Source organism: Muscardinus avellanarius (assembly GCF_963383645.1).
Source record: "Muscardinus avellanarius genome assembly, chromosome: 17".
Classification (NCBI taxonomy): domain Eukaryota; kingdom Metazoa; phylum Chordata; class Mammalia; order Rodentia; family Gliridae; genus Muscardinus; species Muscardinus avellanarius.
The window spans coordinates 37,170,909-37,180,780 of NC_137803.1; positions in this window are offsets into that span (position 1 = coordinate 37,170,909).

The following is a 9,872-nucleotide window of genomic DNA, read 5'->3' on the forward strand; positions in this document are numbered from 1 at the left end:
CACCTTTCTTGAAAGATCATCTAATTTATCATCCCCATTAAGATGCTTTTTATATCATTCTATTCTAATATTATATAATACTGAAGAGTGTATATATTGTACTAATACAGCCTCATGCCCTTTTTTTCCTCTGTATTCTTGACTCACCTACCAATCTGTGTTTGAATGGACCAGCCTGTCTTTGCCACTGTCTGGTGAAGTGTTCTGTGCAACAACTAACCTGATGACATGCCTTCTCTGTTCCATTTACAGAGCTGATATTCATAAGATAATAGAACAAGAGCACCCAGAAAGCATGAAAATGAATCGATGCCTTGTTCTGAAGTTGTATTTTATCCTCGGGCACTCCATTGCCAGAAGGGCTAGATCCTGGCCACACTCTTGCCCAAGGGGCTGTTATTCATTTCTAAACATATTGAGAGCTAATTTAGATCTCAGCTCTTATTCAATAACAGTGAGTAGGCCTGTAATTCCGGTACTTGGGAAGCCAAGGTAGGAGGGTCTCAAGTTCAAGTCCAGCCTCAGTGGCTTAGGAAGAACCCATCTCAAAACAAAGGCTAAAAAGATCCAGGGACAAAGCTCAGTGGTAGAGTGTACCTGGGTTCAATCTCCAGTACTACCAAAAGAAAAAAAAAAAAGAAAAAAAAAGAATTTGAGCATTTGCACAAAGCTCATTCTGACCTTGGCGCCCCTCCCAACAATTTTCATTAATTATTTTAGTTATACTATATAATTTATTACCTAATTAAATATCTACATTTGCTCAGTGACTGAGTGCATATTTGAACTTGCCTCTGTTTTTCACTGTGATTTTGGTAGGGCAGAGAGGTTAGAAGTCTTCCTGGTAAGGTCCTACAGAGACTATTGCTTTTATTCTCATATAAGTTCAGTGTCAATGTCTATGCTGTCTCTCAAGCTAACACTCAGAAGAAACATCATGAATAATTTTCCAAACTTTATGCCCTGTGTTCATTGACTCACAACCTATGTATGTCCTTCCCATCCTGCCTGAATTTTTCTCTTGATTCAGTCTTTTAACTATCTTTTTGATTATTAATTGTTTAACCTAAGAGAAATTTACCTACAATTCAATCTCTTCTCCACATGTGCTAGCGAAATATGCCTGGTTAAAATAACAGTGAAATTGATCCTTTGTCCTGGTTGAAATTCTTAATAATACTCTTTTAGTGCCGATTTTATGGTATGAATCACAAAATCTTTTATGATACCTTACACAGGATCTTATGATACCTTACACACACACACACACACACACACACACACACACACACACGGTTAAGTGGTTACCAGATTATGATAAAAGAGTTAGCTAAATTTACTGTAGAAGCAAATTCTCAGATCAAATGGCTTTCTTTCCCATTTTTTTTCCTTAGCAAGCAGAAACAGACTCAGTTTATGGCAATAAAGACACTAATTAAGCAGAGTATGGCAAAGTGTCAATGAGAATTGACAGCTGTGACTTCACACTTAAAATATTAAGTAAAAGTTGCCCGCATTCCATTTTCCTTCTTCACCCTATCCTCCTTCTTGCTTCTTCAGTATTTGATTAAATACACTAGAACAAAAACATCAATTCACTCTAGTTAGAGAGTGAGACATTGTGAATTAATGAAGTCAGACTTGTGGGCAGATTTATTCAATTTTATTACTTTCAAGTACTTATGATAACTAGACTTTAATCTTTCTGACATAGAGATCATTAGTATTATTTAGTGCATATTATATTGATTAGCTAAAAGTAATTTTATATAGTCACTCATATACACATACATATGCATATACATATAGTCATATATGTATAAATATAGAACAATTATATGTTTATAATTACTATAGTAATTCTTGATTATATGCATGCTTGTAACTGGACTTTCAGAGGTTAGCAATAATCAAAATTTCTTAAAATAATTTGCTCCTTTGTGCTTTTAAGCATAACTTCTCTTACTGTGTTACACTCCTCAATCTCTCTGTGAATAAAGGGACTTTTAAATTTTTAAATCAAATTTTTGTCCCATCTCTTCTCAATTCAATGGAATCTGAATTAAAAGACTTGACTGCAAGGAGTATCAAGTTAAAATAATGATGATATTTATTGCAAGAGAACTCTAATTTGAGTCAAATTGCATTCTGAGCTCAAAGATAAGAGTTTAAAAGCAGCATATTGCAGGATGAAAATCTGCAGAGTTACGATACAAGTTTCATTACCTGGTGCCATGCTTCTAACAGTGAGGCTTTGGGTTTTTAAATGGTATTTATTAAAAACTAACCAGATTGTGAGCATTTAATTGAATATATCAATTTTCAGGAGAGGAGAATTGTTGTCTTTGCTTAGAAGCTTGTTCTAGAGAGTTCCCTTCCCCAACACTAGAAATATGTAATAATTTTTTTTTCTGAAAAAAAAAGCTTTATGTATACCTATAATTTGCTTTTGCAATCATAGTGGTTATTCTGGTAAAACGCAACCCCAGATCTCATATGACAGTTTACAAATTAAAACCTGTAGAAATAATTAAAAAAGGAGATATGTACAGGGGTGTCACGTGAAAGCGTAAAGCCTCAGCAACCAGCTCAGCTGAGTGATAACTAGACGTGAGGTACAAACTAATTGTACTTATCTATTTCTCATAGTGAGAACAGCAAGCAGGCAGCTTCTGCCATGGGAGGGAGAAAGGGAGTGCATACTATTTTGCTCACTTAAAGGTTCTTATAACAAAGGAGAAGTAACACCAGGAGATACATGAGAGAAGAAATGGGGGCAGTGTAAATCATTTGCTATTCAATAAACTGTTATGGACCGTTTTATCTCTTAAGTAGCTCTCCCCTTGCTTGCTTCTTTTGTTTTCTACCCAATGGCTTATTCAGCCAAGGTTTTTAGAGTACCTGTCCTGTTTGAGATACCACACTTTTAATCAGTAAGTTATTCTTCAAACTTGGCTTCTAATTTTGTGGAGACAGGTTCCCTATATTCTTAGTTTTCTCCTCTATCCACAGTGTAGTGTCTAGGTCATGCTTGGACACATGTTATTTGCTTAACAATTATTTTTATATACATTAAAGGATAAAGAGAGATATATTTTTTCATCCTAGACTTTTTATTAGATACTTTTTTATTGTAATCAGTTTACTGCAAGTCCAAATAAAACACTTCAGTATCCCAGTGCGATTTTTCATCCCATGAGCCTGGACCCAAACTGGAATAACTGTCAGCAGCAACATTAATTGCCCCTCTTATTGGCAGGGGGAATGTGAAAATTGGTGTGTAGAAAGAGACTGAAATATCTGTTCATCCCAAGCGGCGGCCACTGGGGACCTGATGCAGCCCATTAGGGGGACAGCTGTGTGGAGGCAGGTTTCCTATCTGTCTGAACAGTTCCTACAGTCTGAGTAAATAGATACTTTAAATCCCCAGAGCAACAAACTTCTTCAGGATTTTGTTCTAATCTTATGGAGACTGATTGTGTCTGGGCCTGAGGCATTTTTCTAATTGTTAGTAATTTACCTTGAAAAGCTCAGGAGCCTACATCCTAGTGAGAGTAGCCACTCAGAAATCCTGCAGAGAACTGCTCATCCTCACCTTCATTTATTTGCATAGACCCTTTTTTCTTCCTAGGAATTCTTACCCCCTCTTTCCTCCAGGAGAAGCTAAGGATTAAGAACAAAACCCTTCTAGACCACCTGCTCTTTCCATTACTTCTTCCTCGCAATTCCTTCAACCTGGTCGCACATTGTTTCTCCTATGTTCTTAGATAACTTCCATTTTTCATATCTTCTTTTTTGGGGGGAAGGAGCTACTGGCGATTGAATCCTTGGCAGTCTGCATCTGAGCTACAAGTTCAGTCTCCTTTGTTAAAAATTTTAAAACAGTTTTGCTAAATTACTGAGGTCTAGCTAAGCTGGTGAAGCTGTTCTCAAGCCTGAGATCTTTCTGTCTCAGCCTCCCAAGAACTGGGATTACAGGTATGTGTGCCACTGTGCATTTTTTCCTTTGGCTTTTCACCTGTGTTATCATCTTCCAAGTTGAAATTTGTGTTTCTGTGCAGTATTTAATGCAATATGAAGTGTTCAATGGGTATTAGCCCACAGTGAATCGGTCTGCTTACAACCCCAATGATCGCAGGCTCTCTGATTATACCTCCAGTAGCCTCCACTACATATGTGCACATTGTTATTTTAGGCCACTTCCCTATACTAGGATGGCTATTCCTTATACCTGTCAGCTCCCTGAAGGCAAAGGTTTTAGTGTCTTCTGCCTGATGACATCAGAGAAGACTCAAAGAGAAAGCTTACTTGAAGAAGCCTTCTAGCAGAGCAAGTATTTGATCAAAGGTGTAGAAACACAAAAGTGAATAGGTCAGACACTAATAAGTATTTCAGTCTAGACTTCTAACAAGAGAGTGAGCCCCATGAGAACTACACTGTGACTTGCATGTACAGAATCAGGGTGGGATTTAGACAAGATGATTTTCAAATCTCCAGGCTGATAGAAACCTTAACCCCAAAGGTTAGTGTGATGGTTAATTTTGTTATCTACTGGTTGGACCATGATGTTCCTGAACATTTGGATAAAGATCCTTCTAAATGTTTCTATAACGGTATTTCTGGATGAGCTGACACGAGAATCTATGAACTGGGCAAAGTAGATTTCTCCCTCTGAAGTAGATAGGCCAAAATCTACCAACATAATAAAAAGACAGAATGAGAGGAAACTTCTCCTGCCTGGTTGCTTGAACTGGGACATGGGTCTTTTTGGTCTTTGAAAAAGGACTTGTTTGTCTTGAGTCTTGAGCCTGCTAGCTTTTGAACTAGAACTTACAGCCAAACTTTCCTGGTTTTCATGCCATCAAACTCAAACTAGAAGTACAAATCAGTTTTTCTGAGCTTTCGGCTTGCTAAGCCCTGACCATGAGACTTTTCAGCCTCTATAATTGTGTAAATTGATTACTTGTAATAATTCTCTGTCTCTTTTACACACACACACACACACACACACACACACACACACACACACAATTGGTTCTGTGTCTCTAGAGAATAATCACTAATACATCCGTATTGTCTGGTATTAGTAAGTGCTATTTCCTGACTCAAAGGGATCAAGTAACAGGGAAACTGGCTTCAGCCCCAGTTCAGTCTATCAGACAATACCTCCAGCCTTCCAATTGGACTCTTCCTTTGGTTTATTCCAGAAGAGAAAATAAGTTCTGTTTTTTACCCTCCTCTGTTTTTTTTTTTTTTATACCAATCTGTCCTTTGCTATTTGGCAAGAACGGGTAGCTTTTCTTATTGTCTGACTGGATCTGGAAATAACATGGTTATTTTTGTTTAAACATAATAGCAAAGAAGAACTTGAGTTATATGCAATTTAGCCTTATCAAGCCCAGACATATTTGTTTGTGTAGAATCAGCATGCCTGACTGATGTCACAAGAGCTCTGAAAACAATGTATTCTGAAGCCAGAGTTGTTAGTGGGTGGAACCATCCCAAATAATAAGCATTGTGCACAGGATGGGAAGTAGAATGAGTTATTTAGTCCAATACAACCTGCTCTAGCCCATACAGCATGTCACAAGTCTCAGAAACAAGACAAAAAAAGAGAAAATAAAGGAACAGGAATGGGCTACACATGGAGGAAATTGTATTCTGGAAGTATCTAACAAGCCAGTGAATAATTATTGAATTAGTTATAACTTTGAAAATAAGTGATAAACTGCATTTGTATGTGCATATACATGTATACATGTGCAGATACAAAAAACATAGTGTATTAGAGATACACTGTGAATTTCTATACATACAGAGTCGGTGATTTGTGAATTGTTCTGCACTGAGGTTCAGGATTCCCTAATTGTCTTTCTTTTACATTCGGTAGGCTGCCCATGACTTCCTGCATTCTACCTGTGTCCTATTACGGGCACATCCAAGCTACGTCCATGCATGCATGATCGTGGCAGAACACTATCTCAGAGATGGTTTTCAAGAGAGAATTAGAGCAAGTGAATTTCCAGTAGCAGTGATAGGGTTTTTTTTTTTGTTGTTGTTGTTTTTTTTTTTTTTTTTTTTTTTTTTTAGCTCGGAGGTCGAATGACCTCCGCAAAAAAAATAATTTTATTATATTATTTATATCTTATTCACAAAAGCTGCTTATGTATCACTATTCTTGTATCTATTTTATTTTTTATTTTGTTTTATTTTTATTAACAATTTTTTTATTGAACATAAATAGTATACATTTAAACTATATTTGGTGCCCTCTCCCCCCCGCCCCTGTTTTCCCTTCCCCCCCTCCCACCAATGGTTGACCAGGTTAACCATGTCATGTTCATAATTTTACGCATGTTCAGATGTAGACCCGCATTAATCAAGATCAGCCTTCCTCCTCTCCTATCTTTCCATTCAAGCTTTGCTGATATTTCCCGTCCATTATCTGGAGTCCCACTGTTATCCTTTCTGTTTCCTAGTGTGGGGATATTAGAGGAAACATATGTACCTTCTCCTTCTGTGCTTGGCTGATCTCACTTAATATAATGTTCTCCAGGGCTTTCCATCTTCTTGCAAATGATATAATTTTGTTCTTCTTTATGGCTGAATAGAATTCCATTGTGTGTCTTTCCCAGAGTTTTGCTATCCATTCATCTGTTGATGGAGATTTGGGTTGGTTCCATATTTTGGCTATTACAAATTGTGCTGCTATGAACATAGGTATGCATATGTTGCTGTATTTCTCTGAATTCAACCCCTTTGGAAAGATACCCAGGAGTGGTAGAGCTGGATCATATGGTGGATCTATTCCCACCTTTCTTAGGAATCTCTACACAGATCTCCACAGTGGTTGAACTAGTTTGCATTCCCACCAACAGTGTAAAAGAGTTCCTCTTTCCCCACATCCTCGCCAGCATTTGTTGTTGTTTGATTTCTTTATGCTTGCCACTCTGACTGGGGTTAGATGGAATCTCAGTGTAGTTTTGATTTGCATCTCCCTGATGGCCAGTGATGAAGAACATCTTTTCATGTATCTATTGGCCCTTTGTATCTCTTCTTTTGTGAAGTGTCTATTTAGTTCATTTGCCCATTTCTTGATTGGGTTGTTTGTTTTGCTAGTGTAGAGTCTTTTGAGCTCATTGTATACTCTGGATATTAGCCCCCTATCAGAATGGTGGCTGGTAAAGATCCTTTCCCATTCTGTAGGCTTCCTCTTTAGGTTGTTGATAGTTTCCTTTGATGAGAAGAAACTTTTTAGTTTGATGCTATCCCACTTGTTTATTCTTGCTTTAATTTCCTGAGCTTTGGGGGTTTTGTTGAGAAAGTTACTGCCTGTGCCAATATGTTGTAGTGTTGAATCTATGCTCTTCTCTACTAACTTCAAAGACTCAGGTCTAATTTCTAAGTCTTTGATCCATCTTGAGTTGATTCCTGTGTTTGGTGAGATATAGGGGTTTAGATTCATCTTTTTACAAATGGTTAGCCAGTTCTCCCAGCACCACTTGTTGAAAAGGCTGTCTTTTCTCCAGCGTATGTGTTTGGCCCCTTTGTCAAAGATTAATTGACTAAAAATGTGAGGGTTTGTTTCTGTATCTTCTATTCTAATCCACTGGTCAGTATATCTGTTTTTGTGCCAGTACCATGCTCTTTTTACTACTATTGCTCTATAGTATAGTTTGAAGTCTGGGATTGTAATGCCTCCTTCATGTTTCTTATTGTTGAGAATTGCTTTGGCTATTCTGGGCCTTTTCTTTCTCCATATAAAGTTTATGATTGATTTTTTCTAGGTCTCTGAAGAATGTCGCTGGTATTTTAATGGGAATTGCATTGAACCTATAGATCAGTTTTGGCAGAATGGCCATTTTGATTATATTTATTCTGCCTATCCATAAGAATGGGAGATCTTTCCATCTTCCAAAGTCTTCCTCAATTTCTTTCTTTAATGTTTTATAGTTTTTGTTGTAGAGGTCTTTTACATCTTGGGTTAGTTTTATTCCTAGGTATTTTATTCTGGTTTTGAGGTTATAGTGAATTGATTGTTGTTTTTTTTTTTGTTGTTGTTGTTGTTGTTGTTGTTTCTTTCATTGTGGATTCATTGTTGGCACAAAGAAAAGCCACTGATTTCTTTAGGATGATTTTGTAACCTGCGACTTTGCTGAATTTGTCAATTAGCTCCAGAAGTCTTTTAGTTGAGTTCTTTGGGTCTTCCAGATAAAGGATCATGTCATCTGCGAATAAGGAGAATTTTAATTCCTCTCTTCCTATGTGAATTCCTTTTATTTCCTTCTCTTGTCTGATAGCTGCAGCAAGAGTCTCAAGGAATATATTGAAAAGGAGTGGTGATAGTGGGCATCCTTGTCTTGTTCCTGACTGTAGCGGAAATTCTTGCAGTTTTTCCCCATTCAATATAATGTTGGCTTTGGGTTTACAGTATATTGCCTTAATGATGTTGAAATACTTTCCTTCGATCCCAATTTTTTGCAGTGTTTTTAACATAAATGCGTGTTGGATTTTGTCTAATGCTTTTTCAGCATCTATTGCTATGATGATGTGGTTTTTGTTCTTGGTTCTATTTATGCGGTGAATAACATGTATTGATTTGCGTATGTTGAACCAGCCTTGTTTTTCTGGGATGAAACTGACTTGGTCATGGTGTGATATTCTCTTGATATAGTTTTGAATGTGTAAAGCTAGTATTTTGTTTAGAATTTTTGCATCTATGTTCATTAAGGATATTGGTCTATAGTTTTCCTTTCTTGAGGTGTCTTTATTTGATTTGGGATTACTGTGATACTGGCCTCATAGAAGGAATTTGGGAGAGTTCCATCTCTTTCAATTTCCCGGAACAAGTTATTAAGTATTGGTATTAGTTGTTTACTGAAGGTTTTGTAGAATTCAGCTGGAAACCCATCTGGGCCTGGGCTTTTCTTTGGTGGAAGAATTTTTATTGCCGTGTCTATTTATTTGGTTGTTATTGGTTGGTTTAGGTTTGCTATATCCTCTTGGCTGAGTGTAGGAAGGTTAACTGTGCTTAGAAATCTATCGATTTCTTCCATGTTTTCAAGTCTATTGGAGTATAAATTTTTAAAGTAGTTTCTGATAATCCTTTGAATTTCTCCACTATCTGTGGTGATATCTCCTTTTTCATTTCTAATATTGATAATTTGAGTTGATTCTCCTTTTCTTTTGGTTAGGTTGGCCAGGGGTTTATCAATTCTATTAATCTTTTCAAAGAACCAACTTTTTGTTTTTATGATTCTTTGAAAAAAATTTTTTTTGTTCTTGTTCTCTATTTCATTTATTTCTGCTCTAATTTTAATGATTTCTTGCCTTCTGCTGGCTTTGGAAATAGACTGTTGCAGAATTTCTAGGTCCTTGAGTTGTGTCATTAGGTTCTTGGTGGTTCTCTGTCCTTCTTATGTGGGCATTCAATGCAATAAACATTCCTCTTAATACTGCCTTCATGGTGTCCCATAGATTTTGGTAGGTTGTATCTCTGTTTTCATTTGTTTCCATAAATTTCTTTATTTCTTCCCTAATTTCTGCCCTTACCCATTCATCATTCAATAGTGTATCATTCATTCTCCATGAATTTGAATACCTTCTTTCAAGTTTCCTGTTGTTGATTTCTACTTTTATTCCATTGTGGTCTGAAAAGATGCAAGAAATTATCTTTTGAATTTGCTGGTATTTTCTTTGTGTCCCAGGATGTGGTCTATTTTGGAGAAGGTTCCATGGACTGCTGAGAAGAATGTGTATTCTGTTGTTCCTGGTTGAAATAATCTGAAAATGTCTATTAGGTCCATTTGGTTTATGGTTTCCTTTAGTTCTAAAGCATCTTTACTCATCTTTTGCCTTGAAGATCGATCCAG